Consider the following 17,698-nt stretch of genomic DNA (forward strand, 5'->3'; position numbering starts at 1 on the left):
ATAGAGTCAGGCATGGTGTTGTAGGTGCTGAGGTAGTGTTTGATGGGGATGTTTTTGAAGTTGTTGAAGAATTTGTTTACCTTGGAACACTTGTGACATGTGACAACGACGTTTCCCGCGAAGTGAAAAGAGGTGAGGTCCCGCAGCATGCAAACGGAAACAAAATTCGCCCTGTATAAAACATTGATTTTTCCGGTGGCTCTCTACGCGCACGAGGCGTAGACGTTGAAGGAGTCAGACCGGAAAGCTCTCGGTGTTTTCGAGCGTAAAGTGTTGCGGACAATACTTGGCTTTCCTTTTTCTTATTTTGGGCGAAAGAAATATTTTTCATAATTTCCGAAGAAACGGCTAAATGGGAAGTCCAATAGTTGGATATGGATAGTGAAATTCATGTAAAGAACTATTTTTCAAGACTGGAATTGCTTGTAGCAATGCTTGGTTGAATCACCAGTGAACTGCCGTGAATCGCAAGTCAGTCCCATCTGCATTTTCGTCAAAATTAAGTTGAATTCACCTGCCTTAATGAGATAATATGATTTGTTCGGAAAAATTAGGAAAAACAGCAAGTTAAATTGTCCCATAATGAAAAGTAACTGTATATCAGTCCCACTACAGATTTCTGCACCATATAACACAAAAATGAACAATGTTTTGATCATTTTTCTCCGAGAGATATCATAGTGAAAAGCAATTTGAGAAACTTTCATCAAGATTTGAACATTTTCCAGTCCTGTGGATTTTTTGAATATTCGTATAGATAACAAGTTTGGAAACTTCAAAGCCCATTTTCTCAATGCCTACTTTTACAGATGGGATTGACTTGCGATTCACGGCAGTGAAACTATTAAAGAATTCTGGAATGAAATGCTAGAGTAAACTCTGCCAAAAAAAAAAATCATTGAAGCAACCTTTTAAAGAATTCATACATCTCTACAAAGAAATACCCGAAAAAAATTCTCTGAAGTATCCTTGAATGCTTTTTTATGATTCGATAGAGGATAAAATTGATAAAGATTAGTAGGAATCCGCAGATAAATAGCTAATGGAATATTTCAAAAAAATGTTGCTTGAATATCTAAATAACTTTTTGATATATACTCTTGGCTAAGGAAAGTTCGGGAATATTTGTTGGGGTAATTATTATACAGTGTGAAAGTTATTATCGAAATCTTATGAAAGCATGTCCCTAAGAAACACTGGGGGAATGGCTCATGAAATGTATAATACGTTTTGGGAGAAATCCAGAAATTCATGCCCAATTATCAGGAGTAATTTCTGATAAGCTTGTGAAACTTTAGAATTTCTTGAAGGAATTCTCCTGAAAATATATAGGATGATTCTTAAACATAAATTTAATATAAATTTAGCTCCTAAAAGTTTATAAGCAATTTCTTGAAGTAACACTCAAAGGATTCAGAATTCCCATAGTAATACAGGATTCCTCGAATAAACATCTTGGAGTTGTTGATAATAGTCATCTGAAAATAGTAAAGAATTAGTTGAAGGAACTTATCTATAAATAGTATTTATTCTGCCAATGGACCACTGCACGAGTTCACTAATTTGACGTTTGAGCGGTGGCAAATAAATTGGATAAAAACTCGCTCAATAACAATTCGACACAAATCAACTAGTATCCTTTATTAGAACACTTCATACATGTCGTGATATTTTCTTTTAAGTAATTTAAGTAATTATTTGGTACATTTGACCCCAGGTCCCCCTACTTTGTATGATCGACAAAATGTCGTAAAATGTTTGACCTGAAGATTCTCAAACAAACCCAAGATGACTAATATCGGGATAATTGTAAAATGTTTATCCGGAAATAATAAAAAATGGGTTTGGGAGCAATTTTGATTATTTCCACTACAAGGCTTTCAGGTAGCTGAATTCTCAAGACCCTAACACATCAAATAGGAATAATATTGTCCTTAAGAGGAAGACAAGGTTCCACTTCCACGAACAAAATCACATTACTAAAAGATATACAGATAAAATTCCGTATACAAGTCACCTGACTCCTCGTCGTTTCCGCATCGCTAGGAAGACATCCTGTCAAAAACTTCTCCGTTCGTGTGCTCTTGAAACGCCTCACCTGTTCAAACGCAATTGCATGAAGAGCACCTTTGTAGTGGCTCTCACGCGTCAGTTCATCCCCAGCATCTAATCGCAAACACTGACTAATGTCACCGTTCAACGCATCACGTTCGCCTCCCCCCCCCCCTGTGTCAGATGATATCGATGATCAAATCCAATTGGCATATCCCGGTTAGCGGGGCAGAATCGCAACATGCTTCCCTCCAGCTGTCACGGACACGGTGTTTTATTTACCATTGTTATCCAAAAATATTGCCATCTTCAAACGCCAGTTTGTTTATAGAGTTTTCTGAACCAATTTTTAAAACAATAATCGAATTTCAAGGTTAAACCCGTTTGGCAGCATAGCGGTCAAAATCGTTGATATTCAGTACATAGACGTTGTGTTTCAATACTAAAAATCGTTTCTGATTGTTTTCAATAAAATAAAAAAAGGACGTTAATACAGCTTGACTTCCAAAAATAAATAGTTTATTTGCAGGCTCAAGTTCTTATATTTCCTGATAATAACGATAACTGAAGCACCGTGACATACCCACCCACATATTTCGCAGCAAAGCTTTTCCTCTCAACCTCGTTCGGCACCTGATGGGGGTTCTTGCTCGCCGCGGTTCATACCCACATCAAAGCCCCAACGAATCCAGACCATCATTTCAGCTCGAAGCTCTTCTGCTAAACGTAGATGCACACTTGAAAAACCAGCAATGGCACCACAGACGAGTGATTCGCTTTATTGAAATTGATTGAATTTATTTATTGTATAATCCAGTGGCACTGCCAGCAGCTCTGTTGAATGCCACGTGCTCCTTCCGCTGGGTACTTCTGCCATCAGCATAATTCTGCCGCAAAATTACGAGAAATATCGGAGTAGTGATCCCGAGGGAAAACAACAACTGTCGCACAGTGGTTCAAAATTGAAAAATCATGGAAGAATTTACGCATGCTTTTATCATTAACGGTTGTTATGGACATAGCCAGATGAAAATAAATTTACATTCGGAAATGCTGAAACCAAAAAATAAGGATTTCCAAACCAGAAAACCTTTAGCTGAAAACTTAGCATTATTTTTGGAAAATTTTGTTTTTCCGGTTGAGTTTTTTCAGTTGAGTTTATCCGTTGAGGATCAGTTGAGGATATCCGGTCCAGATTGGGATTCAGAGGGTTTACGATTGGGAAAAAAAATCTCGCGATTCGGTGTGGTTTAGTGAAGTTTCACATTGAACCTAGAGCTGTGGCCTACCATCTGGATATGTACATCCATTTGATTGGGTATTTTATGGGCAGTACATTTACGTTGCTAGTGATTGCGACTGTAGTCGGTGTAAACTTGGATGCTGCTGGCTTGAAGAGTTAATTGTAATTGAGTTTCCTGGAGCATTTTACCGGAACGAAAGCGTTAGGAACGAGTCGATAGCATACGATGCGAACATTTTTCAGCAAAATGATAAGCAATGGATACAGCAAAGGAGTGATGTTTGGACAGGTACACGTTTATAAGCCTTAGGCTGCATTGATTGATTGGTTACTGATTGACAACAAAGTAATGAAGTAAAATTGCGGTGTGTCATAAATGTGTGATTGCTTCGTGGATTTCGAAAAATTTCTTGGTTGACTACACAGTATGAACGAAACCTGTGAAATTATGGTGGATCCAATACAACAAAAGGCATCCCTCATATATGATAGATATTTACAAGCAATCTTAAAATTGCAATGCTGCCGATTTCTAAATGAGCTAGATAGCTAACAAACTGAAAGAGAAAAAAAAACAGTATTCGGGAATCGAACTCGTGACCTCTAGAGCGATAACTTCTTGCTTCACTTGTAATTTTCAAATGCCTGTCACAATTTTCTGTCGATTTACAAATTGCGTGCTACAGGTATGTTCTGTTTTTATCAACACAATCAACAATTTTCAGTTGACAAAAACGGAATAATTTTCTTAGACAAAAAAATTTACAAATTTTAAAATAAAATTGCACATTATTGATATTTAGGAGCTGTGATTAGAATTAAAACTGTTCATTCGTATGACTTCGTGCTGACATAATTAATCAATATGATTAATTAATGCAATAAATCACTATTAGTTTAAGTTTTCTTGGTTAGAATTTTAATGTATGAAATATGGAACATTAAAGCGATAATCACATGAATATGCTTTGCGTCATGAGATAGGTCATATTTGTAAAAATAACTACAAAAAAGTGGGTCAAGCTGATTATAGTTTTTTTTTTTCAAGAAAGATTTAAGGCTAAGTAGCCCGTTATTCGTTTTGGCAGACATGTTGACATAGCAGCCCACAATTTCAAAGTGATAAATCTCAGTCCTCTAAAGTTGGGGCCTTCCTTAGCCGTGTGGTTAGAGTCCGCGGCTACAAAGCAAAGCCATGCCGAAGGTGTCTGGGTTCGAATCCCGGTCGGTCCTGGATCTTTTCGTAAAGGAAATTTACTTGACTTCCCTGGGCATAGAGTATCATCGTACCTGCCTCATGATATACGAATGCGAAAATGGCAACTTAGGCAAAGAAAGCTCTCAGTTAATAACTGTGGAAGTGCTCATAAGAACACTAAGCTGAGAAGCAGGCTCTGTCCCATGAGGACGTTAATGCCAAACAGAAAAAGAAGAAATCTCAATCCTCATAGATTATATTGAACTGGAAAAGTATAACTATATGCGCTGACATCCAGAAAATATGCTGATACTTTTCCAGATGCATCAGTGCAATACCAACTGGTTTTTTTTTCAATTCGAAATTGTGACATGAATTAGCAACAATCATCAGCGACACGTACAAATTTCAATGACGGCCTACTTCGCCTTAACAAGGAACAACTTTTTTTTCTTCTCTTCATCCTCATTCCTCTGCTTCATCTTCTTCTTTATGGTATTACATCCCAACTGAGCAAGAGCCATCAACTGAGAGTTTTTTTTTGCCAAAGTACATTTTTCAATTCTTGCCACCCGATTGGCGATCAAATGTGGGGTTATGTTGCAAAAGTTTTGCAAGGTTAAATGAATGTTTACGGTTTCCTGTGCTTTGAATTGTCTAAATCTATTCTGTAAAATGATTATGGTGATTTTTCTTCTAAAGTTATCACTACCAACTTCGAGTGGGATGCACTAATCGCCATTCTAGAACAGCGCCACCTTCACTATTTAGGGTTTATTCACAAATTTCAAAACGCGAAAAATGTCAATTTTCAACAATCACCCACCCCGTCATAACGCACATTTTAAGAATATTTTACGAATTTTGTATGACCTGTAACATTTTGGAGATACCCACCCACCCCCTTCAGCGTTATGAAATATATGAATGAACCCTTAGCTCTACGTTCGATCACGAATAGGTTAGCATAGCACTAAACTAAATTAAAGTTCTACAGTTCTGTTTAGTAAACAATATTGAATAGGTTTATCAAAAACACAACAGTGTACAAACTCCAGAACAAGCATAACCAAATTAGAACTAGAACGTGAAGAAGAGGTGTCTGCTAAAAGATTAAGATCCCAACACATTTGAGATATGAATGTGCGTGGCGTGGGGTAATCCAGTATTAACAGTTTCTCAAATTGTCCCCCATTTCAATCCTTTTCCCTCTTCCTTGATACAAACTTGTTATATGGAGATTTAAAATATTTCAATAGATTGTTAAGTTTTGCTAAACCTGTTCCCCTACCCTTGCAACAGGACCTAATCAATGGTTGTTACTATAATCTGTGCAATGCTATAGAGTTTGAGAGATAGAAGATAATGTTCAAAATATGACGGGGTAGGCAGTCTTATCAAAAATAAAATAAACTCGATTGCCATTGCCAACATTCTTGAGTTCATTCTCAGGTACATCCCTCAAGAGCATGAGCATTGATAACCGAACATTCGTAGTTGTTACTCCGTGATTGACCAGATCAATCCAAGTTGCACAGGGAATTAATGAATGGGCCTTGGGATTAGCTTACCATTCTTCAATGTGCACAAATCGAGAGCTCAAATTTTAAAAGTCAATAACGACGCCGGCCACGTCCTAACGGTCATCGGAGAAGGGAAGGAATGTTAGTTAGACAACCATTGTTTCTAGAGACCGAGTATACAAGAGCATAGCAAGAAGAAAGAAAGAGTACCAGAAAAAATCATCATTTTTTTGCGCTCTCACTCGAATCGTTTGAGGTATATAGCTTCAAAATAAGGTTTTAGTTCAGAATTCAAGCATTTAAAAATATAAAAATAAAACATTATTTTTGTGTTGATAAAAACGTTATAGGGAAAGTGTACCAGTTATGGCCATAGTGGTTCCCTATTTGGCCATATGCAAAATTTGGATAACTTTTACATTTTTAATCTCTTTGAATGTTTGAACATCAAGATTTATCCTTTATTTCACTGCTAAAACACAAAAGATTTTTCAAAATGTGAAGGCGTTCAAAATAGCACGTATGGCGAAATAGGGAACCACTATGGCCATAACAGGTACACCTACCCTAGTTTGTTGACGAATTCGCAACGTGATAAAATCGGAACATACCTGTACTCAATATTCACAAATTTTTACTGTGCGGTAAAAAAACAGTAAACTTTTGCCGTTTACTTGTGCGTGTATGCAAAACCGGTATTGTTCGATGTCTTGACATGCTGCTTTGAAAACTTGTTTGTAAAAACTTACGATCAACTGCCATTGATAGCGCATTTTACGAATGAAGCATTCACCTCACAAAGTATCATCATTTACCTGAAAAAAGGGAAAAAAAAAATCATTAAAAACTGAGCATATTTTTGAAGTCTGAGGAAGCACAAACTTTGGAAAATCATTTTTTTTTCTACATGCGATTTTTAAAATTGCTCTAGATTAAACATTATAATATATAATTTCACCTAAATATTGGGCATAGCTTCAGCATATTAAGAATTACATTACTATAAAATCATTACTGTCACATAACCAATAAATTCGAACCAACGCCTTTTTCCAACTTTACATTCATGTTTTAGTACAGGGTGTCCGCAAATTATTCGTACAAACTTTGAAGACATGGCTCTATACAATCAAGCATAATAAATTCAATATTCTTGCATGGTTTTAAACATTGGCTCATTATATCTTAAGAAGTAAGTTTGACACATTTACGATTTCAAATAATTGCAAAACCAAACCTAATGTATTGAGGAGTCTTAAAAGGAGCTGTTTTCCGAGCTTTATGACGGAAGAGAAATGTCCATAGAACTCACTGGATTTGATCCGTACAATTTTCTATTTCCAGTCTTACTTGAAGCCACTAACCTGTAGATTTCTTCAAATAATAATAGGACATTTGGATTCATCTCTTTTAGGTTTTAGGGATAACACATCTCCAAAATGACTAGCGGCCCTCAGGAAAAACGTGTCCGAAAAATTTAAATTTGCCTATCTCAGTAACAAGAAATCATTTCGAATTTTTTTAAAGTTGTATTTTGTGTTATCATTTGGATGTATTATTAAAGGTACATGGACACTGATTTTTCATTGTTTTCAATGCGAGATCATCTTTCCAATATTTTGCTATTCGGATAATTTGCGGACACCCTGTATATACTTTACTGCGAATATGGATAATGAAATGTTGAGGAAAAATGTAAAGCTAGTTTAATCCCATATTGGAAAATATAGGTAATACAGTCTCTATATAGAAGTGCATCCCCTGTTAGCAATTTCAACTATGTTCAAGTTTTTATAGTTTGCTAATCAATAGTAGCAGAATGAATAATCTTTGCGGTGATGTTGAATGATCTTAACTTGCAGAAATGTACCAGAAAATTATGAACTGCTTTGCTTTAGTTGGTTAGTTTTCAAAACGAAATCAGCCCTTTTAGCCATAAAAATATTTAAATTCAACAGAAATATTTAATATTATTTTTCCACAACTTTTGCAGCTTGTGTTTATATGAAATGACTGTTTTTCATGCGGTACTGTGTCTACTGAAAATGGCATGAAATGAATCGTTAGATCAATTAAAAACGCGAAGCAGTTATGATTTTACTAAGAATACCTTATTATGTCGCAAATTTCTCTGAGGAGTCACACTAAAATTTATCATGGATCAATTTCATTGAGTACTTGAACAGCTTCTCTTGTGCAATTCCTAATCAAATATCAACGAATTTCTTCATTAATTTTCTTAGGGAAAATCTGAAGGAATTTCTATAACATTCCTTTTAAAAAAAAAAAGGATGCTCCAACGTGAGTATTTATTATATGCATTGGATTTTAGTTCATGAATATGAGAAGAGTTACTCCACGGCTTCGATATATCTTGGAATTTACAAATACAGGGTGGTTCGATGCATCTTATCTACATAGTACAAAATCAAACTACTGCAGGGCGTTTATACAGTGTGGAATTTTTAAATCATGCCCCGCATGTTGTTCAGATGCAGCTGATCTATGTGTGACAAGGTCAAATTATGTCAGGGCGTTGATACAGGTCGACAATTTCGATTGATGTCCTACAGGCCGTTAGGCTGCACCTGATCTACATGAAACAAAGTCAAATTACTTCAGATCGATGATACAGCGTGAATTTTCAATTGAATTCCTACAGGGCGATAAGAAAAAATCTGTGAAGAGCTTCTTAATCGTCGACTAAACGCGACTTGGGCCTTCCTTAGCCGAGTGGTTAGAGTCCGCGACTACAAAGCAAAGCCATGCTGAAGGTGTCTTGGTTCGATTCCCGGTCGGTCCAGGATCTTTTCGTAATGGAAATTTCCTTGACTTCCCTGGGCGTAAAGAGTATTTAGGTACCTGCCTCACGATATACGAATGCAAAAATGGCAACTTTGGCAAAGAAAGGGTGGTAGGTCATTTGGCATAAAGTCGTTTGGCATAAAGCCGTTTGGCATTAAGTCGTTTGGCATAATGGTCATTTGGCATAAAGTCATTTGGCATAATAGTCGTTTGACATAATGAGTCTGAAATCAAGAATTTCTCAATTTTTCGTTTTTACTTTTCTATTGGATCTGATGACATCAGGCTTGTTTTGGAGTCAATTGATACAAAATGACACTTTATTCAACAATCATACGCTCTTGAGTAAATTTAAGCATATTAGGAAAGTTATTGTTAATAGTATTTTATTATTTATCCAGAAATTACCCTTCTTTCAAATATTAATTCTTCTTTTGAGTTTCGCTTTTGGAACAAATTTTTGCGCTGAAGATTTTGATATTTATAGCACAAACTTACCCTTCTTTTATTTGTTCTATTTTTTTTTCTAAATATGATGTAATTATAATTATAGGTATGAAAACTGTTGATTTCAAATTTCAATAAATTTCTCCTTCTTTTCTGTATAGGCTGTTCTTTGGAGCTATATCTTTTAAGTATTTTTTTTTGTTTCCAACTGACTAAAGGGCGGCAATCGATATCATTGATCTGCTCAAATTATCAGCGAAAGGAGAAATTGATTACTGCAGTTACTTCGATGGGGTGTGCTAATTTTCCCCGCTTGTCGGTTCCTCGAATGTCGGTTCCCCGAATGTCGGTTCCCCGAATATCCCGTTTCTCCGACTAGCCCATATCCCCGAAAAGTTTTTAGCACTCATAATTGTCGTAACTTTATACATTTCAGGGTGGTGAATGAACTTACCATCTAATATGCACCCTTCTTTATTTAATTGGCGGTTGTCCAGTCATTCGGGGAAAAGTAGCACAATCACTTCGATGATTCTGAACGCACTTTTTTATGTCTTTTCGTTTTATTATGCTGCCATAATTTTTGGCGTCCATTCTTCTATTGGTTCAATTATAAATGTTGCCTTTTTTTAAATATATGCTGTTCTTTATATGTATACTGTTTTAAATTTGATTATTTGGTAAAGCTAAATGTTAACCATTTTTAAATTTGACTGTTTTATCAATTCTTGCCAGATGTGTTGTTAGAATGATAATTACTTTAGAACCTGCTAATATTCAACATATACTTTTTAGGGCCAACGCGTGATCTCCTTCCGAAATATGCTGGACAAAATATTATTTCAATCACGAATTTTCCCTTCTCTCGGGAATAGACGGTGTTTCTGATGTACACTTTCAAAGTTAGAATTTATATTAACCCGTTGAAAAGTTTTGCCCCAAATATTCTCTTTAAAAGATATTTTGTTCATTTGAGCTTTGCTGTGAAAAGATTTTTTTGCGTTAGAACCTTAAACATTTTAAACGAAAAATAATCTGCTCTCGTATATAGGCTATTTTTGCATTAAGTCACTGTTGTGGCCAACAACAAGCCACCGGGGTGCATCATGCCGCACCACACCGGTGGACGATCATGCCTCATGTTGAGGCCACAAACACACCGCAAATCTGCCATACTGGCAACACTTTACTCACCTGAATTTATCCCTCATGTATTCGTTCATATTCATACCTAAAACAAACATACATTATTAGACATAGCATAGTTATTCAATCAACTTTATACTTACAATCGAGATCATTCCTCATCACAACATTGAAAAGCATTATTATTGTTTACCTTCGCATTGTATCATTCTCTGACAGTTCCAGAAGATTCTGCAGTACAAATAGGTTGTATAACAGTTTAGACACAACACATTCTTGTATACAACAATACACTTCTAGAATATTCCATGCAAGTAAATAGGGAAGAGTGGAGTATAAATAGGACATCATTAGCTATAGAAAATCAGTCTGAAATAAATCGTGAACTCGAAAACATCTTTCCGTATTAATTATTCCCTACCGGATCGTATCCGCGGGAACAGTCACATTGATAGATCTTTGAATTATCGTATTGATGTTTTGCAAAAAAAAATCATTCTTTTATCAAGTAATTTTCATCGAGTGTTACGTCCAAAATGAGACAGAGCTTGATCTGCAGCGAAATATTCTATGAGCATTCCCTTGATGAATAACTGTGAACTTTCTCTGCCAATTTACTGTTTTCAAATATGTATATCGCAACAAGCTCAAAGATTATCTATGTTCTGAGATATAGAGACCCGTCACGAGTTTAATTTAGTAATGCTCTCTAATGTCACAACAATTTTTGAAATTCTTAACCTGACATTTTTTTTTTCTATGGGCTCGGTGGTGTCGATCTCGGTAAACGCTTACAAAATGCCGATATTTATTTTTATTCAACCATTATGCCAAACGGCCATTATGCCAAATGACCATTATGCCAAATGACCATTATGCCAAACAGCCATTATGCCAAACGACCATTATGCCAAATGACTTTATGCCAAACGGCTTTATGCCAAACGACCTTATGCCAAACGACTTTATGCCAAACGGGGTACAATCAAAGAAAGCTCTCAGTTAAGAACTGTGGAAGTGCTCATAAGAACACTAAGCTGAGAAGCAGGCTCTGTCCCTGTGAGGACGTTAATGCCAAGAAGAAGAAGCGCGACTAAACAGGACAACAGAGATGGAAGCAATTGCTGCAAAGCTTCTTGATAGCAACCACCTTCAAACGGCCTTTTGTATCCAAGCCGTTAAAGACAGAACAGTCGAATATTCAGTGCTTGTGCTTGTCACAAGCTGGGAAAATCGGGAACGTCTTCGACGGTACTTCAACCACTGTCACAGTGCTTATACGGATTTAGTTTCTTAGGTTTGTAAGCCGCACTGTACAACAAATGACAATGATCGGTTTCACATCTGAAATAACAAATTTTTTTAAACTTGCTCAGTGTTGCACAGATGAATTTTGGGAGACACAACTAAGATTGAGTCCTGTATAAATGAACAAACGAATTCATGGACAGATTTTGTTTTCTTTCTTTCTCTCTCACATAACATCCGAAATGGAACAGATATTGCTTCTAATTTGTATGTTCCATGACCAATCCTGGAGTCATTAACTTTATGCCAATTGGTCATTTTTATGATTGTCATGTTTAGGATCGTCTTGATCTTGCTGAATAGTTGCATTCACCGTCAAGTCTATTTGAACATCTCCTTGCTTCAACCAGATGTGTATTCCTGAAACATACATTCCCAAAGGAATTTTCTTTGCGGGGACAAAAAATAAACTCGAAGCGCATAGGTACTTTGGTTAGAAGGAGCAACACACATCTTCTAAAACAGATTTTGTTCGATAACGGTGAGCGTTCTGTACAACATGGACTATGAAATGCACAGATATAAACATCAGAGCAGAACAGTGACAACAATAACGACACACAATCAAGGAAGTTGCCGGAGGAGAAAAAATATTACCAGAACAGAAAATCCATTCCGCATAAAATATTCAAGTGAATTTTTACCCCGTCAAGGTTCGAAAAGCGAAACTGACAAAGATGATCTTTGCCCCGTGGAGCAGCAACACGAGTGTGCGTTCCTTCTTCCAAATTTGGTTGAACGGGAAATTTTCGAGGTTGGTGCTGCGAAGAAATTCTTTTTCAAATGGATCCGAGCGAAGGAAAAAGAACGGTTGGGTGGGACAATTTATGTATTGTACAGCCGCAGGATTTGGTTGATTTATTCTACTGAATTCGGAGTTCGAAGTGCTTTCCACACACAACTCAAGCAACAAAGATGAATTTATTTATCCAGACTCGAAAATCGTCGACGAAGAATAATTCGTTCACGGTTTTCTGTCGAAGAAACCTTTCTTTAAACCGCCTACATCAATCAAGTATGACAGAGTTCGTCTCACTTTTCCAAGCCATTGTTCAACGAAAGGCAAACTAATTAAGCTTCTTCAAATGGAGGTCCACTCTCCTGACAAAATCTTTCATAAAACTTCACAAATCGCAAAAGTAAATTTCAATTACAACCCGCACTTCCTCAATTTCTTCCACCTCACCTGTGCCTTCGTAAAGCCTCTTCAGAACTAATGATTGACGAATGGGTCCGATTGGCCTCCAGTACTTCCCAAACTTTGACACCATTCTTCGCGAAGAAGCATTAACCCTCCAGAAGACCGATGGCGTTCCATAATTGCAATACATAATTCCATCGTTAGCCATAAGCAACCACTGTTGTCATCAGGGGAAATTATTTTCCCAACCGTCTTTTGAAGGGTTAAAAGATCGCAAAACGGGAAAACTTTTTCCCAGATGCCTCCGCCATCACCGAGCCAAATGGTTCGACAGAAACTTCAATCAAGAGGACCCACGACGCACGGGGGAGTAACCGAAAGAAATTCATGGACATAATTTGAAAATTTTAAAATTTATTTCTGACGTTACCAATCAGGCATAATAAACTATACCCATTCAAGTTTTTAAATCAACGATTGTTTGTGGTTATCCAAAATCTTCCTTTAACTATCGCCCTCGTATATTTTGGAGGTTTATGAAAATAGTTCATATTCAAGCAAACTCAAACAAACGTGTTCTATTGTATTTGTGTTTCCGTTGGAGGGCATCAGGGCAAAAATTATTGACAATCCGAGTTACAATTAAAAGTTCGGCAGTCAAAACTTCGGTGAAGTTCGGCGTCGGCATTCTAATTTGGTGTTTCGCCGACGCATAAGGATTGCCTTTGTCGGCGTAGCACTTCGGTAGAATGCCGACGCCGAACTTCGGCGAACTTTCAGTGATATATCATTTCTCTTATGAACTTCGGTCTAAAGTTAATCTGAATGCACAATAATTTTGTTTGGTCCAAATCGCTCCTGTGTGTTCAGCTTCGATGAAGGTTTTTTCCCGCGAACTTATTGAACTTTAGGCGCTGAAATTGTCAGAGCAACGCACTTTCTGTGAGGCGATCAAAGCTATAGAACAGGACCCAGGACCTTTCAATTAGCATTCTGTTTGGAACGGTGCTCCTTCCTCTCCTCACCAGCCAAGTAATGGCCCACAAATAAACGAAGTAAAAATTTGCTCCCTCTCAAGTGATTTACTCGGAAGGGGTAAGTATTCAATCAAAAGATACTTTTTCCTTCTGAGCGTTGTAATCCCATTAGACTGCTTTAATGAATTTTATCACTTTCCTATGGGGTTTTGAGGTGGGCTCTGCTGACGGAGACTTCTCCGAAGGACCCGAAGGACGATGGGAAGTGTTTTAATTTTAATTTGAGAGATGGCAAGCTTAAATCGGTTCAATAATCATTTCAAGCATTTGTGTCTCAAGATTTGGGATCTTAAATGATTTCAGCACAATTCTTTTGAAGATTGAGAGCTGTATATTGTAAAACGCTGTAGCTATTTAAGGATTTATGTTCTACAGAATCGTTTCTTCTTCTTGTTCTTGGCATTAGCGTCCTCACTGGGACGTTCTGTTCTTATGAGCACTTCCACAGTTATTAACTGAGAGCTTTCTTTGCCAAAGTTGCCATTTTCGCATTCGTATATCATGTGGCAGATACGATTATACTCTATGCCCAGGAAAGTCAAGGAAATTTCTATTACAAAAAGATCCTGGACCGACCGGAAATCGAACCCAGACACCTTCGGCATGGCTTTGCTTTGTAGCCGCGGACTATAACCACTCGGCTAAGGAAGGCCCATTCGTTTACGAGCTCTTTTTTACAGGAACTAATTTTTTGTAGAGTTCCATCTTCGTCGGTCTTGGCCATCTCGTATCAAAGATGTTGAAGAATATCAACACTGAGCTATGGAAAAAGTTGCCCAATATTTCATGAAAATGCATTTCATGTATCAAACTATAAGTGAATCCTGCCCACATTTTTTGTGAAGAATATTGTGATAAAGATTCATTTTGCCCAAAACATGAAAAAAAACGATCTTCAAATTTTTGTGAGAGTTCAACGTTAATGATCCCCTAGTGTATGGTATGGAATTCACGCTGCATTTGTGGAAGTGCAGCCCAAAAATGGTTTCAACATTTGGCGTCTTTTTGCTACAAGTTTTGTTCAAGATTGATGGAATACAGTGGGGACCAAAATCCGAACAGGTTCAAAATCAGCACACTTCATACAAATAGAAGGCGTTTTGTATGAAGTGGACGGATTTAGAACCATTTCTTAGGTATACGGATTTTGATCCCTCACGGTCTCAGTTCTCTCCATCAAATGGTGAAGAATGTAATGAAACTAAGTTGTCTTTGTTATCCCAAAATATTAGTCAAATGGATACCGTCTTAAAATCAATTGAAACACCTCATGAATTTATGAGAAACTCCTTGGAAATCCTTTCGAAGTTGGTCGGCGTTAAGTCAGAGGGGACCAAGTGCAAAACTTGGTAAAATTGGATAATTCTCTCATTGGATGCTAAATTATCTTATCTCAGTTTCACTTTGACCAGATTTGATGAATGCTGTAAGCTGCGAGAGATATGTAACAAATTTACTTTGGATGAACAATAAAAATCGATAAAAGTGTGCAGTCAGAAAGAACCAAGTGCTTATTACCATAATAGCGAAAATGATCAGCGTGCTAAAAAATGCGAGTAAATGAAAAACATTTCAAGAGATTTGCCAGATTTTTCGACATGGAATGATTCTTCTACTTATCCATCAATAGACATTTATAAATATTACTTAATTCGATTTTGATTTGTGACCATTTACCATATTTGGATGGATGGTCAGAAATTGCAACAATTTTTGTGCAGACAGAGCGGACCAAGTGTTGAAAAGCACTAAACTGATAGATTATTGCATTTTTTGAGTCAATTTTAGAGTCCGATAGAAGTTTATAGAAGTTCTATGGTGTATGTATAGAATGTGCTAGAACCCGCTTAATGGTCTAGTTTATTTTGGTCGGTATTCAAGATTTTCACTTGGTCCACTCTGACTGAACATATATTTGAAAATTTCTGGTCTCCAATGCAATGACCCTGCAATACCTTAATTTTCAAGCTATCGTAATGCTACTAATTTCGTTATTGGCGATATGGATTACACAGCGTAACAAAAATTACATTTTTACGTGTCTCAAGGACCAAATTATGTGTCTCTAGTAGATTTGGGGTTGCTGAATCTGGTGCCATTCTCAGAAATGTTCCAGCACGTCACAATTTTTAGCTGCAGGTCGCCAAAGTTGTATAAAACACTGGTTTTATTAATGTTTACATGAAATTTAAAGTATAATTTATCAAACTTTTTTGTAATCAAATCCACCAAACATGTAAAATAGAACTTGAACTTTTATTTCAGATGTAATTTGATTGAAATTGTGCGATTAAATTTCGATTAAATCGACTTTTTCCACATGCTTGCAGTTTCCATACAAAATTCTTCGTTTCTTCTATATGGCAAAATACAACAATTCTCTAAATCATCAAAAAATAACTTTTCCGTATCGAAAGTATTACAAACTTTAATGATAAGTATCGTTATACACATAAAGTTTGAATTCTGTGGCAAATTAAGCCAATATATTACCTTACAAGCTGGAAAACTTGCATGCAAGTTGGCTGAAATAGTCATTTTTTGCATTTTCAACAGTCGATATCTCAAAAACTAGACGTGCTATGATATTTCTGAAAACGGCAATGGATTCAGCAACCCTTAATTCAGGGAATAGCGGTATTTTGGTGCTGGAGACAAAAACGTGTTCCGCAGTGTTATTGAAGAATTTACGATACCGGTGTCGAAGGGTCTTGATAATTGTTCAGTCAGACTGTACCAACTCACTGAACGATGTTTACCCGACTATCGGTACATAACAAAATTATATCAGCGTACGTTATAATGATATAAACATTTTATCGAGCATAGGTTTTAACAAACTTGATGCAGGATGTTGTTAAAATAACTAAAACACAACAAAAGTTGCATGAATTGTAACATAAATATAACAAGATATGTTGTAAGCCTATTAAAAACATATCAAACCTTGTTATAATTTTTGATACAAAGCATTAAAAGAATAATACTGTATGATATACGGGATAACACATTCAGTTACGAGTTTTTTAATCAACTGTATGAAAATTCTAACAAAACTTTATGTTTGGAGCAATAGTCATGAAAAATACATGTTTTTAAATAAAACAATAAATTTAAAATTGCGCTTATGTTGCAACAAGTCAATTTTTAATCACCTGCTATTAGGCAATAATTAAATTAATATATTAACATTTTGTTATTGCTTGAATGGTTTAACAAACCCAAGAGACTTTTCTTTCAAACATCCCAAATAAAAAAAAATGTTCGCTTTGGAAGTCAAATACTCAAGTTGATTGCAATGATCTGGATGAAAACACATACAAAACCAATAATCGTAAGCCTATCAAAAAGGAATATTTCCAAATATAAGGTACCGCGGGGCAAGTGGGAACGAAAAAAACGATAGTTCAAACAAATTGTTCAATAAAATTTTCAAATGTCAATATTTTTCAAATCCAACAACACAATCACGTTTTGGCAACATATTTGCTAGTGTGTGCATGAAACTAATCGAATAATTTCGAAATTGTGAAAACTTTGGAAGTAAATTTAAGAATGAGCCAATGGACGCAGTTACCTCGCTAAGCGGGGCAAGTGGGACACATCCAGTTTCATGCGTCAATCCACATCAGTAAGTCAACCATTACAATAATAGGATTGATAAATCATAGATTTTTTATTTTAAGTACATATTTATTGTACATAAGGGATCAACCATAAAATACGTTACGTTTTAGGAAGAAAACCTTTATTTAATAGTATGTCACCTCACATTTAATATTAACTGAAAATTCCTCA

Source organism: Aedes aegypti, chromosome 1, assembly GCF_002204515.2.
Source record: "Aedes aegypti strain LVP_AGWG chromosome 1, AaegL5.0 Primary Assembly, whole genome shotgun sequence".
Taxonomy (NCBI): Eukaryota; Metazoa; Arthropoda; class Insecta; order Diptera; family Culicidae; genus Aedes; species Aedes aegypti.